Raw genomic sequence first — 12,692 nt, forward strand, 5'->3', positions numbered from 1 at the left:
ACATAATGATCATGATAGTTTACATTCACATAGAAGTTATTTTCCCATGGATCCTCTAACATGTGGTGCTTGCTTCAGATATTTTGCTAGCCAAGATTTTCCGCACTAAGTAGAGATGCTACTTGTGCATCCATAACCCTCAAACCCAGTTTCTTGCGATAACAGTCCACCATATCTACATACGTATTGAGTAAGATCCTTCAAGTAAGTTGTTATTGGTGCACCAAAAAGAAAAAATTGCTCCTAAACATGTATGATCTTTTATTGCAAGGGAAAATAAGCTTTGTATGATCTTGTGATGGCAAAGAAATATAAGCGACGGAGTGCATAATAAAGTTTGTATCATAAGCGGCAATATTAAGTGATGTTCCTTTGCATTACGAGTTTGCACATCCAACCTAAAAGCGTGTGACAACCTTTGCTTCCCTCTACAAAGGGCTTATCTTGTATCTTCATGAGTTTACTTTTGTGTGAGTCAATAATGTTTATCCCTACTCAAACCTCTTAACTCTCTAGTTGCCAAGCATCATGTGTTGGGGATAGATCCAAGTATATATACCCACTTGAATGTAGGAGATCATGAACCATTATTGTTGACATTATTCTTGAGGTAAATAAGTTGGGTGACAAAACAATGAAGCCCATATCTTCCTATGTGTCCGGTGCAAACATTAGCTCCAAAAATATCAAATGAGTGGCAGCAATCATAGAAGACCAAATGATAGTTGAGTATATGAACTTGCTAATATAAAAGCTCTTACATAGACTCTCCTCCGAAATATGATGAATTATGATTGTCTCGGCTAAGACCATAGTTTCACTACACGAAACAATAGATTTGCCATCGTCCTTGTGCTTTGTCGTGTGCTTTTCATCGGGGCGAACGACAAATACCACTTTTTCCATCAGCTACATACGACAAATAAAGGATGACGACAACATAGACTTTGTCGTTCGCTAAAAAAACTGACGGCAAAGAGCTCACTTTGCCGTTTGCCGGGAAAATATGGACGGCAAATAAGTTTTTGTCGTCTGTATTTTTTTGTCGTCGGCCGACTTGAAGTCTTTGTCGTCTTTATTTTTTTGCCGTCATCTCACCTGAAGTCTTTGTCGTCTGGCTTTTTACCAGATAGCAAAGAGGAAATACTCCACGCGGATCGATCACCTGGATCGATGAGGTGGCATGACCCACACCACATGCTCTCTCCTTAATCTCTCTCACCACATACCCCGCGACCTTCTTTCCCCAACACGTTCTATCACTTATCCCCAACTCTCTCTCTCTCTCTCTTTCTCTCTCCATCTCTCTCTCTCTCGCGCGCGCCCGCACGGGACAATCGGCTTCCTCCATGCGCTGGCGCATTCGGCCCCAACCCTGCGCCCCGGTACCCCCACATGCCTCCTCGCCCCAGTGGCTCTGGCCCCGCGCCCCAACGCCCCCTCAGGCCTCCTCGCCCCAGCCACGCGCCCCAGCGCCCCCGCATGCCTCCTCGCCTCACGGGCCCAGCCCCGTGCCCCGACGCCCCGTTGGCCTCCTTGCCCCATCGGCCCGAGCCCCGCACCCCCGTGCCCATTCCTTGGCCCATCGCCCTCGCCAGCCATAGATCCGACTCATCCTCGCCCTCGCCAGCCGCAGCCCCAGCCTGTCGCCCTTGCCGGCCATGGCCTCATCCTCGCTGGCCCCATCCACCGTCAGCCCCAGCCTCGGCCCATCGCCCTCACCGCCACGGCCTCGTCCACCTTGGGCCACAGCACTGACGGCCCCGCAGGCCTTCGTCATCCCCAGCCGGAAACGCGTCACAAGTGAACTAATACCAAACAAAAAACTCGGCATAAATGAACGAATATCGGACAAAAAAATGCAAGTGAAGATTTTTTTCTATCCTACGAGTGGGAACTTTGTCGTCCGCAAGGCTGGGATAGGGCGGCTCACAGGGTTAAAAACCTTTGCCGTCAGCTGACCTGAAAGGCGGACAACAAACCCCTTTTGTGTCTTTCGATTTAAAGCAGACGACAAAGTAGGGCTTCACCATCGAGATCTTTGCCGATTTGTTTGCTATCAGCAAGCGCACGACAATGCCCTTGCCATCCACTTTTGTGCCCTTTGCCGTCCGCTTTGGCTGACGATAAACCACGTGTTTCCTATAGTGTTTGCTGTTTGCTAATAAATTTTATGCTTCATACTTCAACAATTTTGAATAGATTGTTACTTGTTTATGAGAAGCTATATGATGAGAAACTTGTTTCTATATATCCATGATGCTCTCATGTCCATATTATGTTTTTAACGACACCTCCCTCTCAAATTATGTGGTCATTATTATCGAGTTTGGCTTTCGCTTGAGGACAAGCAAGGTCTAAGATTGGGGGAGTTGATACGTACATTTTGCATCATGAATTGTTATTGATATTTATATATTATTGTCCATTATTACTCATTATGATAAAATTCTTATGTATTTTCTCTCCGAATATGCAAGGTACATCACGAAGAGGGAAATTACTGGAAACTGGAATTCTGGACGTGGAAACCAAGAAAAAAGGTGAAAAATCACTGGATTCCAAATGGCTTGAAAATCCAAGAAGAAATTTTATGGATATTTAAGAATTATTGGGACAAAAATATACCAGAGGGGGGCCACCTGCTGGCCACAAGCCAACAGGGTGCGTCCACCCCCTGGTGCGCCTTGTTGCCTTGTGGGGGCCCAATAGGTCTCCCAACCCCCCTCTTCTCCTATATTATGTGCTTTTACCTAGAAATAATCATAAGGATACTTTTGGGACGAAGTGCCACCATCTCGAGGCAAAATCCTGGGCAGAGGCCCTTTTGCTCTCCGGCAGAGAGATTCTGCTGGGGAAACCTCCCTCTGGGAGGGGGAAATCGAAGCCGTCGTCACCACCGACGCTTCCTCCTTCGTGGGAGTATCAATCTTCATCAACATATTCATTAACACCATCTCATCTCCAACCCCTAGTTCATCTCTTGTATTTAATCTTTGTCTCAAAACCTCATATTGGTACCTGCGGGTTACTAGTAGTGTTGATTACATCTTATAGTTGATGCTAGTTGGTTTACTTGGTGAAAGATATTATGTTCATATCCTTGACTACCATTATTATACCTATGATCTTGAACATGTTGATGAGGTGTGAGTAGTTACTATAGTTCCTGGGGACATGGGAGAAGTCTTGTTCGATATTTTGATGGTGTGTATGTTGTTGCTTCTCTAAGTGGTGTCGTGTGATCGTCGACCACACGACACTTCACCATATTATGGGCCTTAGGGAAGACATTGTGGAGTAACAAGTAGATGATGGGGTGCGAGAGTGACAGAAGCTTAAACCCCACTTTATGTGCTGCTTCATGAGGGGCTGATTTGGACCAACATGTTTCATGCTACGGTGAGATTTATCTTAATTCTTCTTTCATAGTTGCGGATGCTTGCAAGAGGGGGTAATCATAAGTGGGTTGCTTTTTCAAGTAATATCAACGCCTTAGCACCGGTCCACCCACATATCAAATTATTAAAGTAACGAACGCGAATCAATTCAACATGATGAACATGATTAGACAGAAATTCTCATGTGCCCTTGGGAGCGCTTACCTTATATAAGAGTACTTTCCGGCCTGTCCGTTGCTATAGAAAGGATTGGACTATCTTGTTTCATACTTGTTACTATTGATATTTGTCATTTGTTACGACTTATCTTGCTACAAAACTACTTATCACTGTTACTCATAGCACCTTCAGATAATACCTTGCTGTAAACTGTTTATCGTTTCCTTCTGCTCCTCACTGCATTTGATAGCCTTACTTATCGAAAGGACTACAATTGATCCCCTATACTTGTGGGTCACCATGCACAAGAGATCAGCAAACTAATTATTGTGGAGATTGAATATAGTAAATTCACATTAGTTTCTAATGACCTCGAGAGATGCATCTATGAAAGAGAAAATGGATATGTGTTTGAGGTCGGTACCTGTGCTTGCATTGTATGTGTGTGTTATTATGGCCTTGTTAATGTTTTTATATCTTGATCCTGATCCTTCTTACGGGTATCCAGGAAAACAAGGGAGGTGGTTGAGAGATTCATGGCAGTTGAGCATGTTCCTGACATGAGTGCATATTCAGTGAAGGTAGCTTTGGATGGTATGTTTGGTACTCTTGGCTTATCTGTGTCTAATTTGAGAGGGCAGGGTTTGATGGGGCTTGAAATATGAGTGGGGAATTTTGTGGTCGCAAAGATTGATCTTGTAGCAAAATCCTTATGCTCATTATATACATTGTTTCGTCCGTGAGTTACAAATAGTGGTTGTTGTTGCCAAGTGTTATTCATGAGTAAGGGGTTTTGTTGAATAAACAAGCATGTGTTAACATTGTTAGTGCTTCTTGTAAAAGACATGAACAGTTTGCCCAAGAGCAACATGACGAAATAGTGCATCGAATAGAGGTTGGTGAACTTCTTGACGGACGAGGGGAAAACCAATTAACTAACCTTGAAAGACCCCATGATGGGGATCACATCCTAAAACCTTGTGCCGTCTTGTTGAGATGTGGAAACCAATTTTAAAGGTATTAGGAAATCTACACAATGATGCAGATAATGCTGCCTAAAGAACCACAACCCTAGGGTTGGTAAAGAACATGGCGTCCTTTGAATTTCTTCTCATATTGCATCTTATGATTAGATTATTGGCAAGACTAACAATTTGTCACAATGCTTGCAACTGAAAAACAACATATTGTACATGTTGTGGGATTGATTAGAACCACATTGGAGGATATTCAAGAGATAAGGCAGAATGGTCGGGGTGAGTCCTTTGGAGAGTTGAGAGACTTTTGTGTCAAATACAATATTGTAGTATCAAATATGGAAGACACAATAACTGCTAACATGCATTGGTAACTTACAACCATTATTTCAAAAATGAAATATCAAATGTGTTGCATGATCAACTTATTATGGAGCTAAACAACCACTTTGTTGAAAGGTCTACTCAATTGTTGAGATGCATTGCTTGCCTTGATCCCAAGAATTCATTTGCTAATTATAATGAAGACATGCTAGTAGATCTTGCTAATATGTATGCTTCTCACTTCTCTACATGTGAAGTTACTCTTTTCTTTAGAAACGAACTAGACTCATTCATTCGGGAAGCAAGAGCTAATACAAATGTGATGGGTTGCAATGACCTTGGTCATCTTGCTATGAATATGGTTGAAAGTGATATGCACACAACTGTTTCTTTGGTTTACCATCTTGTTGAGTTAGTATTGATTTTACCCATTGCAACCACAACAGTGGAAAGGGCATTCTCAGCAATGAGCATTATCAAGGCTAGATTGAGAAAAAGGGTGATGACTGGATGAAGCATAGAATCACATGTTACATTGAGCGAGATGTATTTGTTAGTATTGAAGAATCAACGATCATCAAGTGATTTCAAGGTTATCGCACATCCAAAGGCCTTTTGCCTCATCCTAGACATAACTTTTCACATTTTACATCTGGTATTAACTAGATTTACCTACTATATTATGCATTGATTTGCATTTCAAAATTTATGATTGAAGGTTTAGATTCTTCTGTGATTGAAGATATAGTCATGGGTGGCTCAGATTAACCAATATTTTATTTTGGTATCAATATTTTGTATCATCTATATGTGCTACATTTGTCTTTTGTTTTCTCTTGCTTTATAATTTTACACATCATGGAACAAATGTTGTCATTTAATATTATGGATTGTTTCTTATTATCCATGCAACATAGATTGACTTTTGTATTCCTTAAAATTGGAGTTTTTAGGAAACGTTTAATAACGGCGCACCGGTAACTTCCCGTCGGTCGCGTTCGCACGCGCTCACACACCACACACAAAAGTTGGGAACGTGCGGGCCCAAAGGAAACACACATCCCTTATCTTTTACACGACGTATCAATTCTCCTATCTGTCTCTCTCTTTTCTCTTTCTCCTTCATTAAATTCATCAACATAGACAAGATCGTCCATGTATCTGCCGACGGGGTGACCATCATTTGAAAGACTTGGGTTGGGTAATTGATAACTCACAACCATCATTTCAAAAATGAAATATCCAATGTGTTGCATGATCAACTTATTATGGAGCTAAACAACCGCTTTGTTGAAAGGAATCGGCAGAAAGTATCATACAACCTTTCAAGGATCCTTCTTTCTAGTCTTGAATCGGGGTTCCTTGCAAGTTGGACACTTCGCTTTGTGCTCATGTTCATTTCGATATAAGAATCAATCACTTATGCATGTGTGATATCTTACATGCGGAAAATCAAGAGGGCACATGATCTTCTTCACCTCATCGACACTACAAGTCTATAAGTTCCCCTAGGGAAACACTGTGTGTAAATATTCCAATGCAGCATCCATACTTGCGTCTATGATCTTGAATTTTTCGTTGATGTCTAGAAGTTTGAGTGTGACAAGTAGGCGGGTGTGCTCGGGATGGTAACCTTCACACAGTGGAGTTTTGGTGGCTATAGCTAGTTGCACCAACTTGAGAGCCTTTTTAATATCAACTCTCTCATTTGTCATGATATTTCGAAGGAGATCTTTTAAATGAGGGTCCTACAACATTGCACCCAACAACAACTCATGCATGAAAGGCGGATCATTTTCCAGCCTGATGATCCTCTTCATGTTTGGGGGCATTTACTCATTTTTTCCTTCCATGTTCATTGTTTCCTTCTTCCGGCGCATGTGCTTCATCGAAAGGGTTTTCAGCTTGTGCATGATCTGTCACTCCTTCATCGTTGTTAACATCATCATCCTCGCCATGCTTTGTCCATTGTGTATAGCCTGGAATGAGATCATGACAGAGCAAGCGCGCCAACACGTTGCCTTCGGACGGTTTGTGGAAAACACCATTTTTACACATCTTACATGTGACAGCCCGATGCCGGCGATCGAGAAGATTCCCCCTTTATTCCGTTACCATCGTGTGATAAGTTTTATTTGTTGCATCGTCATTTAGTTTGCATCATCGCATCATGCATGGCATCTTGCATCGTCTCTCGCGTGTGTTGATTTGAGTGTTGTGCTTCGAGTGATCACCGAGTCGTAGAGCGATAGAAGTTCCCCCTCTCTCTCCTCTTATTTCATTTTGTGTTTTTGCTAAGTTTCCGTTTTAACCCCTTTAAAAAAAGTGTCTTCTTTTAAAAAGTCCTTTTATTAAATGTCGGGGCAACCCTTGGGTTTTTATTTTATTTTTCCTTCTGTTTTATTTTAAAACCGTCTCATTTTATTTTCTCTTTTAAAAGGCTTTTATTTTATTATTTAAATAAAAGAGGTTTTATTTTACTTTTCAAAAGGGTTTTATTGTTTTTTTTTTAAATGCCCAATCTATTTTATAGTTTTGGTATATTTTTAAAGAAGTCAAAAGGCATTTATTTTATTTTATTTTATTTTGTTAAAACCATTTTCTTTTGTGGTTGATTTCTTTTTTTTAAGAAAGAGAGAGCAAGAAAGGAGAGAGGCCCAGCAAGCCAGCCGGCCCAGGCCAGCCAGCCCCTGCCCTAGCGAACCGCCCGCAGCCCCTCGTCCTCCTGGCGTCTCCCCGTGCGCTGCCAGCCTCGCCCCGAGACCCCCATCTCCCGGTGCTCCTCTCCTCCAGGCCCCCTCGCCTCTCCTTGGAGTCGCCTCCCGCACCGCCACGCTCTCAGCCGCCGCGCGCCGCCCTCGGCCCGGTCGCGCCTCCCGTCGTCGCGAGCCCGACTCGCCGGTGCGTCGCGCCGCCTCGTTGGCGTCCGTCGCCGCGCCTGCCTCGCCGCCTCCCCGTGTGCCTCGCCATGCGCCGCCAGCAGCTCGCCAGCTCGGCCTCGCCGCGTTGCGCCATGGCCTCGCTCCCGTCGGTCGCCGCCGGCCTCATGCTCCCCCCGCGCGCCCGTCGCCCCTGTTGCCCTCGCCACGTTGCGCCCTCTCGACCACAGCCTCGGTCGCCGCCATGGCCCCGCCTACAGGTCTCATGCTCGCCTTCGGTTCCCCTCGCTGCTGCCGTTGGTGTCCGATTTGCTACTGCTGCGTGAAGTTGTTGTCGCCACTAGGTTGCTTAGTTGATGTGCATAGCTGCTGCTTGCTGTGCCGTGCTATTGTTTGCCTAATGCAAGACCTGCTACTATGTTGTTGTTGTTGTCGCTTGCCTGCCGACGATGTTGTTGCTTGCTATTGCCTTTTTGCTGTTGTTGTCCGTGCTGCTTGAGTCGTCGCCGTTGCTAGTGCTGCTGCTTAGTTGCTGGTCGTGCTTGCTAGGTAGTTGTGCCGTTGTTGCATGTAGCGGCTTGCTGCTAGATGAATGAGCTATAGTTGTTGCTGTGCTTGCTTTGCTGCTGCTAGGTAGATTATGCTAGATGTTGCCTGCTTGGTGCCGTCGTCGCTGTGGTCCGATAGTTGCTGCCACTGCCGTAGCGTGCCGCTGTTGCTATTCCGCCTTGCTGCTTGCGTCGCATCGCTAGTTGCTGTCGCTAGTTACGTCGCCGAAGTTCGCTAGCACCAACCCCTCCTTCTTGGGTCATCGACAAGATTCACGAGCACCACGACGTCCTCGACGAACCCCAAACATCGACGGAGACGTGATCGACTACCGACGCCGAAGACCCGAGAACCACGATGCCGAGCGAAACCACGACGCCGAGCGAACGACTACCGTCGACGAGACCGTGCATGACTACTTCCACGACGACCGTTGATCTCCTTCATCGAGCCGAACCCCTCAGATTCGCACGCGTCGAAGGTATACCGATGAGACGTGTCGTGTAATGAACGAATGTGATGTATGAGTTGTATCGTGTGTTGCACCGTATGTTGCCCGTTGCACGTGTACTTCTTTCGTTGTGCCTCGACACATGGGAACCCGGTAACCGGGATCACCCCATCTTTACTTACCGTTCCCGCACGCGTTCCCAGTACGTTGGCGCGATATCTCGACGAGTTATGGGGATAGGAACGTTGCCGTGGCATCGTTTCCGTCTTGCCGCCATGGTTCCCTCTCGCTCGCCGTGGCGACACCTGTTCCTTTCTCTTCTTGCCCGTGATGTTTGAAACTCGCATGCATGACGCATTCATGGCATATACATCTTGTGTTGCATGTTCTTGTGCCATAGCTCTGTTCTATGTTCCGCGAGTTAAACCGTCTAGGATGCCATGTAGGATCACCGCTTCACCCCTTGCCATGTTAAAAACATTTAATCTTGCTGGTAAATAAACGGGAGTGAATTAAATAATTAATCGTGGAGTTTCGTCGGTATGCAACCCGTTGCATATCGAGGTTCACTTAATATGTAGAGCTTGTGTGAGGTGATTTGCCATGCCATGTTCTGCATCTTTGAACTGATCATGCATCATAGTAGGTTGTGCATCATGTTGTGCATCGTGTGGTGAATATTTGTGTTGATGGTTGTTTCCGGTTTGCTCCGTCTCGATAGAGTTCCGCAAGCGTGTCGGATCTGAGGACCCGTTTGACTACGTTGGTTCGCCGACAACTCGGAGTTGTTCTTCTTCTAAGCGGGATCTCGGGCAAGATGACCATTTCCCTAGATACCATTACTATCATTGCCATGCTAGTGTTACCGTAGCTACTGTTTATGTCTCGTTGCCTACCACATGTTAAATATCAGCCTCTCAACAATGCCATGAAAACCTTCAACCTGTTCAACCTAGCAAACCACTGATTGGCTATGTTACTGCTTGCTTAACCCTGTGTTAGCGTTGCTAGTTGCAAGTGCTTTTCTTCCATGTTAAAGCATGGGTTCCTTGTTATATCACCATATTAATGTTATTTAATTTAATGCACCTATATACTTGGCAAAAGGTGGAAGGCTCAGCCTTTCTAGCCTGGTGTTTTGTTCCACCTTTGCCCCCTTAGTTTTCGGCTACCGGTGTTATGTTCCATAAATGAGCGCTCCTAACACGATCGGGGTTGTTATGGGGACCCCCTTGATAATTCGTTTTAGATTAAAGCTGGTCTGGCAAGGCCCAACATTGGTACTACATTTGCCTAATCACCTAATAAAATTGCATAGGGACTTTCCGGACCCCGAGGATACGCCCGGGCCAGTGCTCCTCATGAGTGTTGGTCCAAATTGGCAGACTACGGGGCCATCGCGGGGCAACCTGAGGTTTGGTTCTCCTAGTGTGACCCATCCACCGTGTCCTGAGATCGAGATACGCGGCTCCTATCGGGATCGTCGACACGTCGGGCGGCCTTGCTGGATTAGTTTTACCTTTGATGAAATATCTTGTGCATCGGGATTCCGGTGATGCTTTGGGTATTCTCAGAGTTGAGGTTTTCCACTAGGGAATCCGACGAGATCACGAGCTTCGTGATTGAGGATTTCTATGCGGCTTGTGGTAATTTGTGATGGACTAGTTGGAGCACCCCTGCAGGGTTAAATCTTTCGGAAAGTCGTGCCCGCGGTTATGTGGCAACGTGGAAGCTTTGTTTAACACTGGTTCTAGATAACTTGAAGTAACTTAATTAAAATATGCCAACTGTGTGTGTAACCGTGACTGTCTCTTTCGTGAGTTCTTTCTCCGATCGAGGACACGATGGGGTTATGTCTGACGTAGGTAGGTGTTCAGGATCATTCATTTGATCATCAGATGTTCACGTCCGTTATGCGTAGATCTTCCCCCCTCTTATTTTCTTGTACTCGTAAGTTTAGCCACCAAATATATGCTTAGCCGTTGCTGCAACCTCACCACTTAACCTTACCTCACCCATTAAGCTTTGCTAGTCTTGATACCTTTGGAAATGAGATTGCTGAGTCCCCTGTGGCTCACAGATTATTACAACACCAGTTGCAGGTACATGTAAAGGTTACTTGACGCGAGCGCGTTGATTGTTCATTTGGAGTTCCTTCTTCTTCTTCATCATCATCGATCTAGGATGGGTTCCAGGCCGGCAGCCTGGGATAGCAAGGATGGACGTCGTTCTTCTTTTCTCGTTTGTTTTCGTCCGTAGTCAGACCCTGATCTTACTCTTGATGATTATGTAATGTACTGATGTGACTCTGATGTAGCTTGTGGCGAGTGTAAGCCAACTATACATATATCTCTTCTGTTCAGTACATGTACTTGTGACGATATCCATTCTTGCGACACGACGAGATGCGCTTCTATCCCTGACAAGGCCCTCGTGCCAAATTGAGGATAGGGTCGCATCTTGGGCGTGACAAGTTGGTATCAGAGCAGTACCGACCTAGGAGCCCCCTTTATTGATCGAACTTGGCCGAGTCGAGTCTAGTGAAAAACTGCTTTGAGTCTAGTTATATATCAGAGAGTAGGATTCTTTTTTCTCCTCTTCTATGCTCTGGTGAGGAATGTTGACGTAATAATTTATTTCTACTCCTCTTCTCACTCAATCTTTTTTAGGATCACTCGGATATTTTTGAGATCTATATGATGCCGATGTGACGGAGTTCTGTCTTGGTGCCTCCTATCTGCTTTGAGTTTCAGGGGAGTTGAGCTCCAGGGGATTCTTGAGCACATTGTTATCATTCAGATTTCTTAGTATCTCAGTACGAAGGATGTTCGTAATTGCTTCAATACTAGTAGTGGTGAGATAACCCCGATGTCCCCAGTACTGGTGCAGATTGTTCGGGAGTACTGTCATACTTTGTATCGTTGTGATCACGAGGGTTTGTAGTAGATGAAGGTCCGAGAGTCTGGTCGTGTGTTGATGGATGTGATACAGGTGACGGGTTAGTATAGGAGTTGTGTGATATTACTCCTTGTATCCGTGTACCAGATTGCATGACCAGAAATTTCGGGAATTCTTAGGTGGGAATTCAAGTAGTTGCTTATAGGACAATCTTCCAACAAATGCATGATGTTAGGTTGGGGTTCCACATCTAGTGGATTCCTGTCCACGAAAATATCGGACGAAATCTTTCTCATGAGTTTGTTCTGGCTAATTGCAAGCCGCGCCCTTTGTTTTGTTGGAATATGGTAATTTAAGTTGCTTCGATGTCAATGGTGATTCAGATCTTTCCCAGAGGTGTACTCATAGTTTTATGGGTATGTTAATCCTTTTGCTTAATCAGTTGTCTTATCAATTCTTGTCAACCGGGGTCATCGTATCAATTCCATTCAACCGGTGTGTTTCTCTCCAAGTGAATTCAATCCTTTCCAATTTTTGCAATATCATTCTTTTTTTTATTCCGGAGTTCATCTCATCTGGCCCAAGTTGTCCTTGTTTTTCCCTGCCCTCCCACCCTTTTTCTCAGTGATTCAATTTTCATCCAGGAGTTTTCTTTTCATTGTGCTTCCGATGTCTGTGCTTTTCTCTCTTACCCGGTGATTCATTGTGAAGAGTCTCAGGAGCTTCGTGTTCTTCTTTATTCAATCTTGTTATCTTTTCAAGTGAATTTAATTCAGTTGTTTGTGTTCAACATATCCTTTTCATCCTTGTAAATTCTTTCCCATGTTGGAGTTTCTTGTCAGCCTATCCTGTTGTTCATTTCTCTCTAGCCTATCCGGAGTGCTGAAGTTATCTCAGAAATTCTTGTTTTCAATTCTTTCATTTATTTCGGGGTGATAATCTCATCTAGTTTTCATTTGTACCGGTGCATTCAATCTTTCTTTCAATCTTTTCTAACGGTGGTTTCTTTGAGTGGGCCCATAACCCACAGGTTCTTTCCTGCCTCTTTTAATCT

The sequence above is a fragment of the Hordeum vulgare genome, chromosome 3H (assembly GCF_904849725.1).
Source record: "Hordeum vulgare subsp. vulgare chromosome 3H, MorexV3_pseudomolecules_assembly, whole genome shotgun sequence".
In the NCBI taxonomy this organism is placed as follows: domain Eukaryota; kingdom Viridiplantae; phylum Streptophyta; class Magnoliopsida; order Poales; family Poaceae; genus Hordeum; species Hordeum vulgare.